Consider the following 19,760-nt stretch of genomic DNA (forward strand, 5'->3'; position numbering starts at 1 on the left):
AACACTCTGTTTAGTTACAATTATGGAAGTATAAAGTTATGAGTAAAATATCAATTCTCTATATAATTTGTTTATATATACACTTTCAATGAGGAATTTGTTTAATATTAAAAAATTTTTAATTATAATATAATTTTTTCTTGTTATATTTGTTACACTTATTAAAATAATTTTGAATTTGTTTAATATTTAAAAATTCATCTTTTAGTTTATATGTCTTTTTTATTATATTTCATTAGCATGTTAAGATTGTAGGACAACTTCAGGACAGGAAATGATTTCTTTGAAATGGCAGAGTAAATCAGTGAAGATTGAATTCAAGGGGTAGGATTAGAATTCAAATGCAAAGAATAAGGTCAGTAAGAAGTTAAATTTGTTAAGCTGATCCAGAGGGTAGACTGGGAGTCAATGTTAAATTCATTTTGAATATGCACTGTTACCTAGTGTGTTAGTTGGTGAGGTAGAGGAAACACTTATCTTGTAATTGTGTTAAAGCTTTGGATTTGTATTGATGAATTCTGGTTTTATAAGTGTTGGGGATTGAGCCGTAGTGACAGATTTTTAGACTTTGCTATTGTCTTCAAGGTGCTTGGGATAAAGTTAGGCATTATTACCATCTCAAGTATATCTAACAACCTCTATTGTTTAGAGGTGACTTGAAAAAATATCACACATTTCTGCTCTTATGTCTCTGTATATTCACTACTGATTGAAAACAGACTATTAGCACAAGGCAGATTCTTTAGGTTAAAAGATAACAGTCTTGAAAATATGAACACATTTATATGTGCACATTTGCAAAAAGTTATCATCAATCATCTTACAAATTTTCCAGAAAATGACAGTCTTTTCCTAGACAAGTAACAGCTTACAGTAAGTGCTTCTTTTCAAAGAAATGTAACAAAGCTAAAGAAGAGAAAGATATTTAAGGATATAAAATGTTATTAATAACAGCCTTTTGCTTGTAAAGTGGAAGAAATATTCTCATGCAGTTTTTAAATCTTGATTGAATTATGTGTTATTGTGTGTTACTTTTAATGAAATTGTATGACTTTCTCAAAAAAAAAAAAAAAAAAAGGTAATAATGGTGGATAGATTTAGAAAGTGATTTGACTCCTCCAACCCACAATTTATGTGCCCTCTTTCCTATGTGATGAGTCATTTGCCACTTGTTTTAGTGCTTAAATAAAGTATTGTGTTTTCAATGTAAAAGTTTTAAAAATCAGCATGGCGATTTTATATTTATTTCTAAAATAATCTGTGGAGAAAATAGACTAAGAGAGATATTGAGAGTATATTTTAAAAGAGAATTAAATTCTCTTACTTTTTCTCTAAGAAGAAATATAAAGATTATCTGTGAGCAGAATTAGATTCACCTGGACAAGAGTTTTGGTGCAAAGTCTTTTCATATACTTGAATTAGTTACCTATTTTTTCCTGGAAATGATACTCTGTTAGGGGGATAAATTGCGTTCTCTTTTTAGGCTATAGGAAAACTTGTCTTTCCTCTCTTCCCTCCTCTGTTTATTGTTTTACTATACATTCTTTTAAAAAATTCATCTTGGGGCTGGGGATGTGGCTCAAGCGGTAGTATGCTCGCCTGGCATGCGCAGGGTGCTGGGTTGGATCCTCAGCACCACATAAAAATAAAAATAAAGATGTTGTGTCCACCGAAAACTAAAAAATAAATATTAAAAAAATAAAAAATTCATCTTTATTGAAATATATGTCTAGATGACAAGATCTTACTGTATATTATCATTATTATTTTTTTTTTTTTGGCGGGGGAGGTTTACAGTCATTTTATTGTACAGAGAAACCAGGTATACAAGATTAGAGCAGATGATGGTTACCTTTCCAAGGGTGAAGCCTAAGCCTGGCTGGAAGCACACAAAACCCAGAATATCTCCTTTCTGATCCTAACCTATGTCACCTGACTCATGATGTGAGATTAGTGCTGCACAACCAAAGGAATGAAGCAAGAGGTCCAGCTGGGCAGAGGCAGCATCCAGAGAGGAGGCAATTACACAATCATGATGAGGATGCTAACAAAGTGCAGTTACCTACTCTCCACTATTCTTTACCAAGAAATAAAGGGTATGGCATGAACAGAAAATTATGTTTTTCGTTTTTAAATAGATCCTAATAGGATGGGGTTCCTTGTTAAGAATGGGATGAAAATCTAGGCTAATTATAGATCTTGTGTTAAAGAAAAGAACAACAATGATAAAAAGAGAATATTTTTTTCTTTTTTCTTAAATAAGACAGGACAAGCATCTATTATTTTCGCTTCGGTGGCAACAGACTCATTGGTTTTTGTAAAGGACAATTTGTGCAATACAGTCTGTTGATAAGGATGCTCCACCATGGGGGGACAAATGTAATATTGACTCTTAATGACAGACTCAGACTCCAGTTGAAAGAAATGATGTACTCACCACTATCATCCTGCATGTGAATCTCACAACATGAGACACAGCTCATGCTAGATCCACAGAGGAACCACTTACAATTGCAATGTCATGACAGGTTTTTGGTGTTGTGACTTATACATGTAAACTCTTTCAAAAAAGTTGGAGATAAAAGGATGGGGGAGGGCTGGGGATATTGCTCAATTGGTAAAGTGCTTGCCTCGCATGCACAAGGCCCTGGGTTCAATCCCAAGCACCACAAGGTTAAAAAGAAGGATGGTAGAGAGTTTGGTTTAAAACCACAGAGTTCTAGACACCAGCTATAGATGCCTCTGTTCTCTTTACTATATGTTCTTTTTTGAGAAACACATCTAATCACTAAGTGTTATGAAATGTAGTTGAAAAAAATGATGCACTTACCACCATCATCCTGCATGTGAGTTTCACAACAGCAGGGACTGAGGACAGAAAATTTTCTTTGTTCTCGCACTGTGAAGTTACTTAGTGACCTGGTGAATGGCACATTGCTGGAGGTGACCCCTGCCAAAGAGATGCAGCCACCCTTTGTCTTGTAGATGGAGAACTCCTTAGTCAGTCACTCTACCGGTTCAGACTTTAGACCCTTGAAACACAACATGCTGATCTGGTCGGTGATGTGTTGCCAATTGTGGGAGTAGCCCTCCTTCCTGAGGTTGGCAACCAGCTGGGTCCGCATGCTGATGATGCCTTTCTCTTCCTGCAGTCATTATTTTTGCAAATCCGCTGAAGTCAGGATAATAGAAGTGATCCAGGCTCCATTGAGAGAAGAGTTGGAATATAAGGGATGGATCACAATCTTCAATTGTGATTCTACACTTTTGGTTTCATCAGCATCTTTGCAGACTATGGTGAATTCTCCCACATGCTTCCCACATAAGCCCATGATCTTGTCATATAATTGGCAGAGACAAATATTAATGCCCTGTTCGAGGAAGTAGCACACAGCTCAGACATCCTTGTTACTATCACCACTGGCAAAGCCTTGGAAGTCATGTCAAAGATTGCAAGGGAATTCTTTTTCTTTACCATAGATTCTATTTTCTTCAACTGCTCAGGATGAGGGTCCCTTCCAGTGGGATTGTGGGCACAGGCACGCAGGAGAACACTGCTCTGGTATTTTTAAAATGTCTTTTATGGCGCCTGTGAAGTCAAAAGTGCAAGTCTTGGGGTCATAGTATTCATAGCATCCCTGAAAATGGCAGGAAGGCAGTGGGTAGTATAAGACAGAGCAGAGGGCAAATGACTGCTGGCACAGAGGCACAGCCTCTTACTAAATATTCTTAACATGAATTTGATGACTAACAATTCTGGAGGTAACCTAATACTTCTGTTCCTATTTCCAGTCTGTCTTAAAATGCTTTCACACATCTACTATATGCGGTTATTCATACACTGAGAAGGTATATTTTCTTGGGTACTTATGGTTACCCTGTGCAATACTGTTTGCTTCTAGATAGCATATGTGAATGTGCTAGGTTTCAAAATTGAATTTATGTATAACAGGATTTGTGTTGAACTTTTCCTATTACCCAGAGTATTACAACTTAGAGAGGGACCAAAGATGGTTGTATGAATTCAGCCTGACATAACTGCAGGCATTTTGACTGATACCCACCACGATTGCCACAGATAATCCTAGTCAGTTTTTCTTCCATAGTTTCCCAGCAAATTATAAATACACCAAACCCTTAGAGTGACACATAGAGATTTACAACTGGACTCTGGTGCCAGGAATTGTGCCTGACTCTTTGATATTAGCTTAAGATAAACCAAATACATTCTGGCTTACATAAAGTTTTGTTTGTCTTAACCAATGTGTGTGTGTGTGTGTGTGTAATTCTGACCCAAATTATTGTGGGGATTCATTTGGTCTTGTTGTTGCCCAGAACCATGCTTCTGTCAATATGTTCCTCAATAAATTGTACTCTGTGCAATTCTGGTCTTTTTTCTTCAGTTTCAAAGTTCCTTGAGGCAGGTCTTCATACATTGGGACCAAATTTTTCCAGATCAACGGGTCAAGGAAAGTACTTCATATTATAAAGAAATCTGACAATAACTAGAACCAGAATCCCGCTTTCCACCTGTCTCCTCCCACCCCAGTTCCCAGACATAATTTGAAGAATGACTAAGAAATGGTAGAACTGGTTCCCCAAATCATGCTTTCTGCCCAAAGAATCACTTCTAGTGATTCAACATAGCAAGGCCCTGTCTCAAAAATAAAAAAAACAAACAACAACAAAAAAGAAGTTTATGATTGTGCTGAAAGAATTTTTTTTTTTCTTAGAACTTAAGTGAAAATTAATTTCTGTCTGTAATCTCTTTTGAATCTTTTGGGGGGAGGCAATTTTCCAAACTGACATTTTGTTATCTGGAAAAACCTCCTCTCTTAGTTAGCTGGAGGAACCAAAAGTGAACTCAGCATGAACAGGATACAGAGAAATACAGAGTTGTGGTAGTGGGGGTGGGGAATGCAGGGTTGGGGTGAGAGGATGGCCAGAGGTGAGTATGCATAGGTGAACAGGAGCCAGTTAGAAAAGTGAACCAAGTTTAGCCATAATGCTTTAGGCACTGGAAAGTCACTAAAGAGCTGATTAGTAAGAGGTGGTTTGAATTATAATTTTGCAGGATTTCTTTGGCTACAATAGGAAAAATAGACAGGAGTGTTGGAAGCAAGGAGAGCAAGAAGAATTTTTGTAATGAAATAAATTAATGACACTGGTGTGAACTAGGGAAATGGTAGTATGGATTAAGGAAAGTAGATACAATTCAAAAGGTTTCATGTTATAAAGAGGCCAGTTTGCCCCATTGGATATTGAAAAATATCAAGAAAATTTCATACAATGTTGCAACTGTATATAAAATTTATATGTAAGAACAAAGGCTCAAGTTTTGCTAAAGGACATCTAAAAACAAAAACAAGTGAGAAAACTTGAAACATCATATTAAAAAAATTATAAAGCTATAGTGTTTATGATGGAGTGGTATTAAGACAGCAATAGACAAATCACTGGAACAGAATAGAGACCCCAGAAACAATCCATTGGCTGGATAGTACTTGGGATATAACAGAACTATTGCTTTTCATTGGAGAAAAGGGGAAAAAAATCATTATTTATTTGAAAGAAAATGAAGTTGGATTTCTATATTCTAAATACACTAAAGACTTAACTATGAATGCAAAGAAAAGAAACTTTTTAAAGAAAATAACCCATATTCTTCCAGAATTCATTTTTTATTTTGAAGAAGATTTCTTATGCAAAAATACAAACCATAATAAATAAACATAGCTACATTAAAATTATCAACTTCTGTTTATAATTAGACATCATAAGATGTGAAAACATAAATAAAACATTTGTAACATATATTTGACATAGGATTATTTTACAGAATATAAAGAATGAATGCAAATCAATAAGAAAAAGACAACAACTAAATAGAAAAATTAGCAAAATTAGCACTTCAAAGAAGAAAGAAAACTGCATGGCCAATAGAATGTAAAAAGACACTTAAAATCATTTGTAATGACAGAAATACATATTGAATTCCAATGAAATACTGTTTTTAAACCCACAAGATTGGTGTAAATTAAAATATCAGTGTCAGCAAGAATGTGGATCAACTAGAGCTCCCACACTGTACATTTTTCCCCCCTCCCCCTTCCCCGATATGTATTCTTGCTATGCTGTATTGCCCAGGCTGGTCTTGGACTCCTGGGCTCATGAATCCTCCTGCCTCAGTATCCTGCATAACTAAATAGCTACCATGCCCAGTCATAAGATCATAAGATTCTTTTCAAATTTTCCTACCCTTCATGATCACAGCTGAGAGAGAGAGAGACAGAGAGAGAGAGAGAGAGACAGCAAAGAGAGAGAGAGACAGAGAGAGAGAGAGAGAGAGAGAGAGAGAGAGAGCAAAGAGAGAGAGAGAGAGAGAGTAACAGGGATAATATAATGTAGTAGATACTTTTTAAGAAACACTATTTTTTGTTGTTGTTTTTTGTTACTGTGGATTGAAATAGAGGTGTTTAACCCCTGAGTCACAGCTCCAACACTGCCCACATTTTTTTTTTTTTTTAATTTTAAGACAGGGTCTCACTAAGTTGCTTAGGGCCTGGATAAATTACTGATGCTGGCCTCAAACTTGTGATCTTCCTGTCTCAGCCTGGAGGATCTGCCTCAGTCACTGGGATTAAACTGCCCTGGCCATACTGTAAATTTTATGTGCATGTTGGTATTATCTAGTAAACAACAATGTTGTTGGTATTATCTAGTAAACAACAATTGAAAATTTGACATTACCTCTAACACTGTTAATGTACATGCCCTACATCTTACAATTTTACTTTTTAAATGCCAAGCATCTTAGAGGGCTAAGATTATTTGAATGTTTAATATCAATACTTATAAAACCCAAACTGAAAATAATCAAATGTCCATTCACAGGAGAATGTGTGAATAATTTGTATTATATTTGTTCAACGACTAAAATAACATAGTAAGAATGAAGGATTGTCAAGAAGTTTTTGGTGTGATGAAATGTTTTATACTTTGTGGTGGTAGCTATATATACATATACATGTTTAATATGTATGTATGTATGTATCTATATATGTTGAAACTTATGAACTTATAAATTTTATTTTTTTAATTTTTGGTACCAGAGATTTAACCCACGGGCACTTTACCACGGAGCCACATCCCCAGCCCTTTTTATTAATTATTTATTGTTTATTTTTGAGACAGGGTCTTGCTAAATTCCTTGGGACCTCACTAAAATGCTGAGGCTGGCTTTGGACTTGGTATTCTCCTGCCTCAGCCTCCTGAGTTGCTGGGATTACAGATATGCACCATGCCTGGCCAAACTAAATAATTTAAATCATGCATATTATTCTATGTAAATTATACTCAAAATTTGTTTTTCAAAATCAGTGAATTATGGTTATGCACACCAATGTCAATTAAGTTTAAGTATATACCATTGAAGGAAGTTCAGATTGCAGAAGAATATTCGAGCATTCTTCCATTTACATTTAAAAGAATCTTCCATTTACATTGAAAAAAAACTTTAAATGGTGTGAAAAGTTAAACAACAAAAGTTAGAGATACAGTGTGGTAAAAACATAAAGGAAAAGCCCACAAAACATGAACACAGGATTTTGGGCAGAAATTACCTCTGTTGGGTGAGAAAGGAAGGAGGAACTATGATTTTGGCAGATCCACTAAGGTCATATTCTGTTTCTTAACATGGATAATAAGTACAATGTTACTAAATTTATTGTTTCTTTTACTGCCTTGTGCATGTGTTATAAATATTCTTTTATATGATTTCAATGTTTAAAATATAAAAGAATTTGTTAAATAACCTAAATCTGACAGAAATTATGCCAAAGGAAGGACAAAAAAAAAGAAAATTGTGCAAAAATTGCAGTTATGAAGGAGAGATTAAGGATTTACAATATCTTGAATATAAAGGATAAGAATATTCTAGAACTGATAAATATTAAGTCTTTAAACTCAAGGAGCAAAACAAGACCAGAGCAAGATAAAACTAAATTTATATATAAACCCATCATAGTAAGAAAAAAGATATTAAAGCAACTGGAGATACCAAATTTTAACAAGTAACTTAGGGCAGTTTTTTCAATAACAACAAGAGAATCCAGAAGAAGTGGAAAAATATTTTCCAAAAGCTGAGAAAAAATACCACCCTAATATAGGTCACTCCACTGATCTCTGTGGGCTCAAGAATGACAATGGAATAAAATGCCTTCAAAACTCTGATGAGAACCTTTACTACCAATGAACTTTCACTGAGACAACTAAAAAGGAACATGATTAACAAAGCAGAGAATAAACCATGAAGGCAACATTGAGCCTAAGAAGGAATCAAAGGCAGAGAAGGTAATGGACATGAAAAATCTAAACACACATTTACTGTAAAACAATGTGAGCAATCATGTATAATTATTGGAGTAAAACACCAAAAAGGAGCTGGAAACCCTAAACAATAGAAAGTAAGCTGGGCTAAGCACAATGATGAGAATTTTTAAAAAGAGAACATAAACTATAAGGAACAAACCCAATTTTCTTTAACATTTATTCAATAATTGCACTTTACTATGATAAGTCCTAGTAGCAATTACTATTAAATCTTTGAACCTAGTAAGAGAGCTTCTTGCTTGTCTCAGCAAATAAACTAGCCAATAATTTGAATTGATGATGATGAGATGCAGATTATACCTAAACAAAAAACATGACTTTAACAACATCTGATAAATGCCTTGTATATCTATGTAGTCATTGGTATATTAATATTTTCTAAACTTCTTCCCTTCCTCATCATAAAGAATGACTTTATGTTTATCAAAAGCACCCATATGAATGTTATCTTTTTAAGTTTCTGTATTGTTACAACAGGCTCTTTTAAAAAATGAATTAATTAATTAATTTTAATTAGGCATACTGATCTCACTGCAAATGTCCTTGCTGCCTGCTATCAGAATGCTTGTACCTTCCCAAATTTCATAGCTTGAAACTCAATCTCCAAGGTGATGGTATTGGGAATCAGAGCCTTTGGAAGGTGATTAGGGCATGAGAAGAGGGTCCCCTGAGTGGTTTAGCTGCATTAACCTTCTTCTACCATTGAAAGCACAACCAGAAGATGCCATTTGTGAACCAGGAAGCTGAATCTCATCAGACATAAAAATCTGCCTGCTCCTTGATTTTCCCAGCCTCCAGAACTATAAGAAATAAACTTCTATTATTTATAAGCTACTCAGTCTATGGTATTTTGTTTTATCAGACTGAACAGACTAATAAGACATGCCCTTTCAATCTAGTCTCAACTCAGCAACCTGAGAGATCCTCTTAAAATATAGATTAGGTCCTGTCATACCTCTGTTCAAAATCCTCCCATGGCTTCCCATCTCATTCCAAGTAGAAACTGAAGACTTTAACCTTAAGCTTAGAAGACCTTATACTATCCATCCTTCCTTTCCTTGGTTTCTTTTTTTTCACTGCTTTAGTTTTCTTCAACAATCTTACAAATTTTTCTGTTTTCTCATTAGATTAGAGTATCTATGAGAGGATGGGTTTTTAATTTATTTTGTTTGTTGTATCCCCATAGCTTAGAAAAGTTCTAGACATGTGATAACACTGAATTTGAAGAATAAAGGGATAAATAGGTGTCAATTCGGGAGCTCAGGAATGTATTAATTTTTATTGTAGTGAATGGTAATATTAATTCAACTTAGGATAATTTGCCTTATGAAAATTTTTTTTCAAGAACAAATTGCCTTTATAATTCAAAAAAGATTGTATCATAAAGATGGCATTTAAAAAACATTTTAGTTGTAGATAAACACACAGTATCTTTATTTATTTTTATGGGGTACCGAGGATCAAACCCAGTGTCTCACACATGCACGACAGTCATTTTACCACTGAACTACAGCCCCAGCCCTAAGATGGTATTTCAAAAAGGTCAGTAAAAAAAAATTCCTGTGGGATAGAAGGGATAAAAGGTTAACTCTTTGTTTCAAAATTAAGGTCATTGTTGCACTTTCTCAAAAATAAATTCTGGATATATTATTATTTAAATGTATTTTTTAATGTTAGGGCAAATTAATGTAAATGATAGATGAGAAAAATAACAAAGAATGATTCCCAGTAGAATTACCATAAGAAACAAATTGTTGAATTTAACTCCATTGAAATTTCTTATGATATCAAAAATTATTAAACATAAGAATAAAATTAGTAATTGGGAAAATTTTTGAATACATACTGGATAAAATACTTCATCTATTATATTTATATAATATAAGTTTGGCAGTGGATTCTTTCAAATAAATAAGAAGTATGTTAAAAAAAATCTACTCCCCAAAAAACAAGAATCCCAAATAGCAACTTCTTTTTGTTTCTTGGAAGGTTATAGCTATCGACATTAACCTTCCTAGAAATTAAACATGTATAAGTGGCTTTTTCATCTCTATTGTGAAAAGCTGTAATAATTTTTGCCCCCCCGCCCTTTGTGGTACTATATTTTAGTTTGTATATATCAAATAAGCAATAATTAAAATAACAATATAAAAAAAAGAAAAAAAAATCTAAAAGAAAAAAGTAGCCTGGATCTCAGTGCCTTAAAATAACAAACATCTGTTTCTCATTTGCAAGCCCCATTTTGGGTGAGGCTCTGCTGACATCAGCCTGAATTGTCTGGGCTTTTATGTAAGCCTCCTCATTCCAGACCAGCAGCTACCTAGTATGTTCTTCCATTGGAATGCAGGAAGCAGGGGGCTGGAAAACTTTGCTATGATGTTTAAAATCTTAGCTCATAACCACACCCTTTATTATTCATGGCATTCCAGCGATCAAATCAAGTCACATTACGGAGCACTGAAAAGATCTTAAAGCCCCAGACCCAACATTAGGAAATCCAGCCCCTATACCTTGAAGCTGCAGGATGCTTTCTTGCCCAAACCCCATGTCAAAGCAAGCCTTGAAGCTGCAGGATGCTTTCTTGCCCAAACCCCATGTCAAAGCCCCACCAGCTGCCCATAGCATTTCAAATGTTGCACAAAGTTACCACAAGATGTTCTATGTAGATAACCCTAACAGGCCCCCTACCACAAAATGTTCCTTTCAGACAGCCCTACCAGCTAAACTTGAGAACTAAGTTTAAAAACAGGAACCAAGAAGGGCAAGGTGTAACTTTAGGGTTTTTCCAAGAACAAAAAGTCGAAAAACAAGTTTACCCCCTAGGTGACCCCCCCCTGCTGGATTCAGAGAAACCAATAGAAGGGCTGTTGCTGTGCTAAGCTAAGAATTAACCCACTTGTACCCTATAAAAGATCTGTATCCCAAAGCCCGGTGTGCCAGTTCACCGAAGCTCCGGCTGAGGTGTTGCTGAGCACCCGCAGGCGCCTGTGTATCAATAAACTTGCCTCTTGCTCTTGCAGCCAGTGTCTCGTGTGGTTCATTCCGGGTTTGGGATCTGTGGATCTTTCATTTTGGAGGTCCCACCGAGATTCCCGATCCCGGTTCCAATCCCGATCCCTATCCGGAGAACACTCGACATCACTGGGAGGTAAGCTGGCCAGCTCGAGCTGTCTATGTCTAACCTGTTGTCCTGTTGGCTATCTGTTCTCTGTTTTGCGCAGCGTCTGAAAGACTAGGCATAGTCATCGGTATTCCGATTCTGAAATAATTCTGTGATCACTCAGCTTTCTGAGGCAGGCGGGGAAGGAGTTGACGAACTCAGACTTCACCCCTGCCACCCTGGGAGACGTCCCAGGGATCAGAGGGGTCCATTTCTTTGGGGCCCCCGGTGTTTCCGAGGGATACACTGTTTTTGTAGGCGACAGAGAGGTGCAAACTTCTCCCAAGCCATCTGACTTTTTCGGTTTCCACCGAAGCCGCGCAGCGTTCTCCCTACTTGGTTTCATTTTTGTGTCATTGTGTCTGTCTTTGTATTTCCTCTCTGAAAGTAATATGGGACAATCACTAACAACCCCTTTGAGCCTTACTCTAGATCATTGGCAAGACGTTCAAGTTCGAGCAGACAACTTGTCTGTGACAATCAAGAAAAAGAAATGGCAAACTCTCTGTACTTCAGAATGGCCAACCTTTAACACCGGCTGGCCAACAGAAGGGACTTTTAACATTGGTCTTATTTTACAGGTGAAAACCCGAATCTTTACCCAAGGTCCTTATGGACACCCCGACCAGATACCCTACATTGTTACCTGGGAAGATTTAGCCTCCAACCCGCCCCCTTGGGTTGCTCCTTTCTCTCCACCCAAGTCCCCTCTCCATTCTCCTCTTGAACCCTCTGCTCCCCTCATTCCGGTTCCCCCTCCCCAAACCTCTCACCTTTACCCTATCCTTAACAAATCTGAGATTTTGCTTAAACCAGGAACAACACCAAAGAAAGTCCTGCCACCGGAGGACTCACCTCTCATTGACTTACTGACTGATGAGCCTCCTCCCTATCAGCCCCAACCCTTACAAGCCCCTGAACCTGATCAGCCATCCTCCGAGGACGAAAACCAGGAAAGCCCAACCGCCAGTGCTCCCCCGGATCCATCTCCCATGGTGGGACGACTCCGGGGGCGCCGGGATCACACCGCCTCAGGAGACACCTCTAAAGTTCTCCCCCTGCGACAGACGGGGGGCCCCAATGGCCAATATATTGGGGATTAATTGGAAATTACATTGTGCTTACCGACCCCAAAGTTCAGGACAGGTAGAAAGGATGAATAGAACCATCAAGGAGACTTTAACTAAATTAACGCTTGAAACTGGCACTAGAGACTGGGTACAACTCCTACCTTTAGCTTTGTACCGGGCCCGAAACACCCCAGGCCCACAGGGACTAACCCCATTTGAGATTCTGTACGGTGCACCGCCACCTGCTGTTAACTTTTATGAAACTGAAACTTATGCCTCCCTCACCCCATCTATGCAGACTCATTTGCGTGCCTTGCAGTTGGTCCAGAATGAGGTTTGGAGGCCTCTAGCCGCCGCATACAAGGAGGAACTCAAAACCCCCTCGCTGCCACATCCCTTCAAAGTCGGAGACACCGTCTGGGTACGCAGGCACCAGAGTAAGAACCTCGAACCGCGGTGGAAGGGACCTTACACCATCCTGCTGACCACTCCCACTGCAATCAAAGTAGACGGCATCACCGCTTGGATCCACGCTTCCCACGTGAAAGCCGCACATCCGCAGGAATCCACAAACGCCTCTCCGGACCCAAGATGGAAGTTGCAACGCACTCAAAATCCGCTAAAGATAAGACTTACTCGCTGTTGATTCTTTCTGCCTTGCTCTTTATCAACCCCACATTGAGTGTTAGCCCCCACATCCCAAGAACTCAAACCTGGCAGGTACTCAATGTAGCTGGAGAAACTGTTTGGTCCATTTCAGCTGTCCATTCTCCTGGAACATGGTGGCCCCCTCTTTACCTCGACCCCTATGAAACTAGACTAGGAATATCATTTGGTCTCACCGGGACAAGAGTTCTTAATCATAAAATTTGGGATGTCTGCCCCTGTCCCAAAGATAGCTTTTATGTTTGTCCCCAAGATGGTAGAAGTGCAGCTCAGGCACGCACATGTGGAGGGAAAGACTCATTCTTTTGTTCCTCCTGGTCTTGCGAGACCACAGGAGATACTTACTGGAAACCCACCTCCAAATGGGACCTGATACAAATGGCCAAAAACTATACAGGCAAGGAAAAGCCTACAAGCACAGGAAAAACTGGGGTTTGCTACCTAAAAATTACCTTTTCTGAAAAAGGTAAAACATCCATGGATCCCTGGCTCACCGGTAGGACATGGGGTCTTCGATGGTACCAGGCTGGATATGATCCTGGGATAATATTCAAAATCAAATTAACTCAAGCCCCACTTCCAACCAACCAAATTGGGCCTAACCAGGTATTAGGAGACCAAAAAATGAAAGTCCTTTCCCCACCTAAACCACCCCAAAGAAATAAAAAGCAGGAAAAACAAAAAGCTTCAGCTAAAAAGGCAGGAAATGTCAAGGGAAAACAAAAAAAGAAACCCCCTAAGAACAGTGACTCAGATATGACCCAAAACCACCCACCCTCAAATTCTTCCGGGACTGGGAACCGATTATTTGATCTAGTCCAAGGGGCATTCTATGCCCTCAACAATACTGACCCAAGCCGTACCCAAGACTGTTGGCTATGTCTCACTTCTGGCCCACCCTATTACGAGGGAATAGCCTTTCCGGCTAACTGGACTAGCAGCCCCAACCCAGACCCTAAGTGCACATCCCTGCCCAGCACCAAGCTCACTATTACTGAAGTATTCGGACAAGGGACCTGTATGGGGAACGTACCCCCTTCCCATAAGACCCTCTGTAATACCACCCTTACTCATAGGGACTCATCCCCTAAGTATCTTTGGGGCCCCCCAGGAACCTATTGGGCCTGTAATACTGGGCTGACTCCCTGCGTCTCCACGGCTGTTCTCAATCTGTCTACTGATTTCTGTGTGCTAATACAGTTGTGGCCCAGGATCTCTTACCTAACATCGGACACTGTTATAGCACACCTGGAAGGACAAAAGCGGTACCCCAGAGAGCCCATAAGCCTAACTATTGCTCTACTGTTGGGTGCTGGAGGAATAGCTGCCGGTATAGGGACTGGGACTGCAGCCTTAGTACAGGGAAACCAATTCGTACACCTACAAGCAGCTATGAATGAGGACCTAACCGCAATGGCAAAATCTATTTCTGCTTTAGAGAAATCTCTTACTTCCCTCTCAGAGGTTGTATTACAAAATAGAAGGGGATTAGATTTACTGTTCCTAAAAGAAGGTGGCCTCTGCGTAGCTTTGAAGGAACAATGCTGCTTCTACGCAGACCATACAGGTGTTGTCCGGGAGACTATGGAAAAAGTCACTGAAAGGTTGGCAAAAAGACAAAAAGAATTTGAAGCACAACAAGGATGGTTTGAACATTGGTTTAACAAATCCCCATGGTTAACTACTTTGCTATCCACCATAGCAGGACCTCTAATTATTTTGCTGGTAATCCTGACGTTTGGACCCTGCATACTCAATAAAATAATGCAATTCTTAAAGGAAAGATTATCTGTAATCCAAACTATGGTCCTCACACAGCAATATCAAGCACTCCCATCAGCTGAGCAAAGGCAGGACTCTGAGCAGGTAGATCAATGGATATAAGATTATATCCCGGATAAAGAAAAAGGGGGGAATGAAAAGATCTTAAAGCCCCAGACCCAACATTAGGAAATCCAGCCCCTATACCTTGAAGCTGCAGGATGCTTTCTTGCCCAAACCCCATGTCAAAGCAAGCCTTGAAGCTGCAGGATGCTTTCTTGCCCAAACCCCATGTCAAAGCCCCACCAGCTGCCCATAGCATTTCAAATGTTGCACAAAGTTACCACAAGATGTTCTATGTAGATAACCCTAACAGGCCCCCTACCACAAAATGTTCCTTTCAGACAGCCCTACCAGCTAAACTTGAGAACTAAGTTTAAAAACAGGAACCAAGAAGGGCAAGGTGTAACTTTAGGGTTTTTCCAAGAACAAAAAGTCGAAAAACAAGTTTACCCCCTAGGTGACCCCCCCCTGCTGGATTCAGAGAAACCAATAGAAGGGCTGTTGCTGTGCTAAGCTAAGAATTAACCCACTTGTACCCTATAAAAGATCTGTATCCCAAAGCCCGGTGTGCCAGTTCACCGAAGCTCCGGCTGAGGTGTTGCTGAGCACCCGCAGGCGCCTGTGTATCAATAAACTTGCCTCTTGCTCTTGCAGCCAGTGTCTCGTGTGGTTCATTCCGGGTTTGGGATCTGTGGATCTTTCAGCACAATGTCAGTGAAGTGAGAAAGTACACCTCACCTAGAGGGAAGACATAGCAAAACAGAGGAAGACAAATTATGAGAAATAATATCTAACACAGATAAAAACAGATATACTATTCCAGAAAATAAATACTAAGACTTGACGAAAATAAGGAGGAAATCTAATTGAGGAAATGTTTTTAAAACAATTTATTGCTATGTTTTACTAGTCAAATGAGGTAATTTATAAACAGAAATTTGTTGCTCATGGTTCTGGAGGCTGAGAAGTCCAAGATCAAGGCAAGCAGATTCAATGTCCAGTGAGAACCTATTCCTCATGGATGGCATCTTCTGTCTTCTTATGGTTGGGAGGGTATGCAAACTTTCTCAGGCTCTTTTATAAGGGCCCTAAGCCAACTGACAAGGAGAGAGGCCTCATAACTTAATCACTTCCCAAAGCCCCATCTCTTAATACTGCCCCATTGGATTTTAGTTTCAGCACATCAATTTGGAGGAAACACTAAGATTCAGACCATGATACACATGATAGTTGGAGAACCACTGTTACTGAGTAGAGCTTCTCAACTGTAATATGCATATGAATTGCCTGAGGTTGTTAAAATGCATATTCTGATTCTGTTTGTTTAGAATTTCACATTTTTAACAAGCTCCAAGATGGTGCCAATGTTCCTTGTCCACAAGCCACATATTGAGTAGTAGCAAGACTTCTTTAAGTCTGGCGGTGGGAAGGGAAATTGAAGTAGGACCAGGACAAGTAACAAAGGCTGCTGCAGCTCAACTGCATCTGAGGCAACTATTGGATCTATGAAAAGCTGTCAAGCAAGGTCTCAGATGGGGAATGCATCTGGGTGTACTGAGGACTGAGATCAAAAGCACCTTGTTTTTTCTCCTGTTGGTTATCTGCAGTCTCTCTTTCTCTTCTTTTCCCACACAGATACCAAAAATAGATATATTGATTCTATTTCCATAGTACTGGCACTAGTCCAGTTTATCTTTGAAACATTGATATTCATGTTTTCAAAACTATGTCAAAAGCCAAAAAATTGAACTTTTTCAATACAGAGAGATGAACACATAAAAGAAAAACTTTAAAAAATACTCTGAGTTTTGCAAATAAGAAACAATACTGGTTGATAGTTGTGGTAGACTATTAGTATCAGAACTGGGGCAAGATTACCATTCCCCACTGTCCCTCACTCCACAAACAGAAGGTTTGGCCCATAAATCTGAGCAGAGTTAATGCGTTACTTTTGGGCAGAAACTGTCTTTTTCTCCCCACCCTCCACCCCGCAGGCAACCATTTTTTGGTTCACACAGGGACAATTTGAAAGGTTATTTTTTTTGTTTTTGTTTTTGAAATTGTATTTGTGTGTGTGTGGCTGTGTGTGCTCGCGCGCATGCTCGTAGGGAAAACTTTAGAGTTGTCCCAATTCTGAAAAATATTGCCTTCTCATATGATAGTTGTCTTGAATAAGGCACCTAATCATTGGGATGATGAATGAAGAGAGGATGTTAAAAAGAAAATGATACATTAGAGTTTTCTCAAGATTAAAAAAAAAATTCTGCAAACGAGCTACTTTCTGCAAAGAGCTACTTTCAAGGGAAGTGTTGGAAACTGAACGAGGGCGAATGCATCCCACTGCTGTTGCTCACAATTATTCACGAATTTCTGGCCCCAAAGACAGACATCGCGAGTGTTCAGGACTCAAAAGACAGGATTCCTCTGCAGTCCGTGGGAGCTTTTATGTGTTTTGTCTCAGAATCCCAGCATCCCCCTCAGTCAGTATCAAAAGCTACAGGGCTCTCCATAGGTGGAGGATTTTGAGAGCCGGAATCTAGGAAAGGAGGAGTGGAGAGAAATGAGAACCTCGGTGACCCTTTCCCGACTGGCGCGGAAAAAGAGCTGAGATTGGAAAAGTCTCAATGTCAATAGACGACTTCCTCAGTCATTTCAAAATTCTTCCGCTTGTATAATACATGATAAAGAAGAAATTGAAATCGGATACATAATAAATAATTTAAAAAATATGCCTAAAATTTTTAAATAAACGAAACCATGGTTATTTCAAATTAAATAAATGTTGGTCTGTTGGAGGGCCTGGTTGTGGGGCTCCATGGCTTAGTTGGTTAAAGCGCCTGTCTTGTAAACAGGAGATCCTGGGTTCGAATCCCAGTGGGGCCTGGTTTTACTTTTAGTAAACGCTACTTTATTTAGCGTTGAAACGGAACGAAAGAGATATCCTGACTGTAACAGATTTGCCTTCCTTACGCCCCTTCTTACCCGGAAAAGGCAGTATTCCAACAAGCTCCTTCTTCCTCCTATTTAAACAAAACGAGTCAAAAAAATAAAGGAATGGAGAAGCTAAGTGCATTTAGATCGTTTCTGAGCGACGTTAACCTGCACCGACTCCCTTTGGAGGTGCAGCAGGAGTCGAGGGCATGGCCCCATCGAGCACTTCCTGCTAGGGAATTCTGACATTCCACTTGCTGGAAAGAATAGGGATTGTCCCATGCAGAAGAACACGTAAAGGCTAATGTTGAGATTTCTCTGGGACTAAGATTTTGTGATTCAAGTAAAGCTTTAATAAACTCCTAAGCCAATGATTGATTATTATAAGAAGTTGGGCGTTTTGGAGGTAATTCTAGCGTTTCTGTGTTGACAAAGGAGCGCAATCTACCTTCTCCTATCCCCGTCGTTGAGGACGCCCATGACCATAATAATGTCGTGCTTTGGTTGTGCCTGCACAAAGTTTTCGGCTGTGTTTGTTGAATAAATAAATGAATGCTTGAATGGATGGTACCTCAGATTAGGATCGTATCTCCATGTTTTCTACCCTCAGAGTCTTAGGCAAGCTTTTCTCTGCAAAGAACGAAAGGTCATTTATTCAGATGAATGTGTGTCTGATTTCAGACACTTTGCGGTCTTGCTCACGGGGACTAGCGGATCCTGAAGCGTGGTTTATAAAAGTCTCTTTCTTGAGTGATGGTTTTTAGTCTCTGCTCTGGTCATACATAATGAAAACTGGAGACTTGAGAGAGAAGGGTCCCTGAGTCTGGCAGCTCAGGATAGGGTGAAATGTGTATGAATGCAGGAAGAGTCTCAAACTCCACCTTCGGAAAATCCCGGAAACACTCGGCGAGCTGAGCCCACCATTTGGCTCCGCATGGAGCGGTCTCCTCCATCTCCTCCTCAGATTCCCTGGCTGCAGAGGCAGAGAGAGTACATGATGGTCAGAGAATTCGCTTTTCTTTTAAATTATGGGAGTTTCCTTTTAAATAAAAATAACTCATTTTTAAATAATGATAGCATAATATTATAGTAACAACATAATGGTTCTTTTTAATTTTTTTGATATGTTGAAATAAAACAGCAACTCAGAATTAAGTACACAATTCAGTATGATTTCATTTCTGTACATTCAAAGACAAAATTTTCTATTGTTTGTGGATACACATATATTTAGTAAAGCAGAAAATATGGACAAGAAGGATAAGAAACAATTACAGAATTAGCACCTGCTTTCACATAAGAGGCAGAGCTGTATCTTAATGTTCTAGTCCTTGAACAAAATTTGTCTTAGAAATAGAACTGAGCTTTTTGGTTTCAGTTTTGCTTTTGTTTTTGATTTTTTTTTCCTGGAGTATAAATTGTTAAGAATTCCTGGGATAGTTCTTCTCTTATGATTCCAAGGGTTTTCTTTATTTTTTCTTTGTAAAGATCCAGTTTCTGGCCTGGAACCAGACATCTTCATGTAAGCATGAGGAAAGCAGAAATCTGTTCATAAGACCCAAGTACTCTAATGTATTCTAGTAACTAGCAAAATTCAAACAGAGAATACTATCCTCTAGTAGGAAACATGAGTGAATAAGATTATCTATAAATAAACCACAAAGTCTCAATTTGATGACCATTTTGAAAGGACAATATGAATTTCCCATGTGTCTATC

General features: G+C 38.8%; 1 non-coding gene and 1 pseudogene across 1 annotated transcript; one reads left to right on the forward strand and one right to left on the reverse strand.

Annotated features, from left to right (window-relative positions):
* Positions 1-2,795: 2,795 nt before the first annotated feature.
* Positions 2,796-11,897, reverse strand: LOC114080556 (aspartate aminotransferase, mitochondrial pseudogene; annotated as a pseudogene).
* Positions 11,898-17,920: 6,023 nt separating this feature from the next.
* Trnat-ugu (transfer RNA threonine (anticodon UGU)) lies at positions 17,921-17,994 on the forward strand. Its single transcript has one exon. It is a non-coding gene; the product is annotated as a tRNA-Thr (tRNA).
* Positions 17,995-19,760: the final 1,766 nt, after the last annotated feature.

Source organism: Marmota flaviventris, chromosome 6 (assembly GCF_047511675.1).
Source record: "Marmota flaviventris isolate mMarFla1 chromosome 6, mMarFla1.hap1, whole genome shotgun sequence".
Classification (NCBI taxonomy): domain Eukaryota; kingdom Metazoa; phylum Chordata; class Mammalia; order Rodentia; family Sciuridae; genus Marmota; species Marmota flaviventris.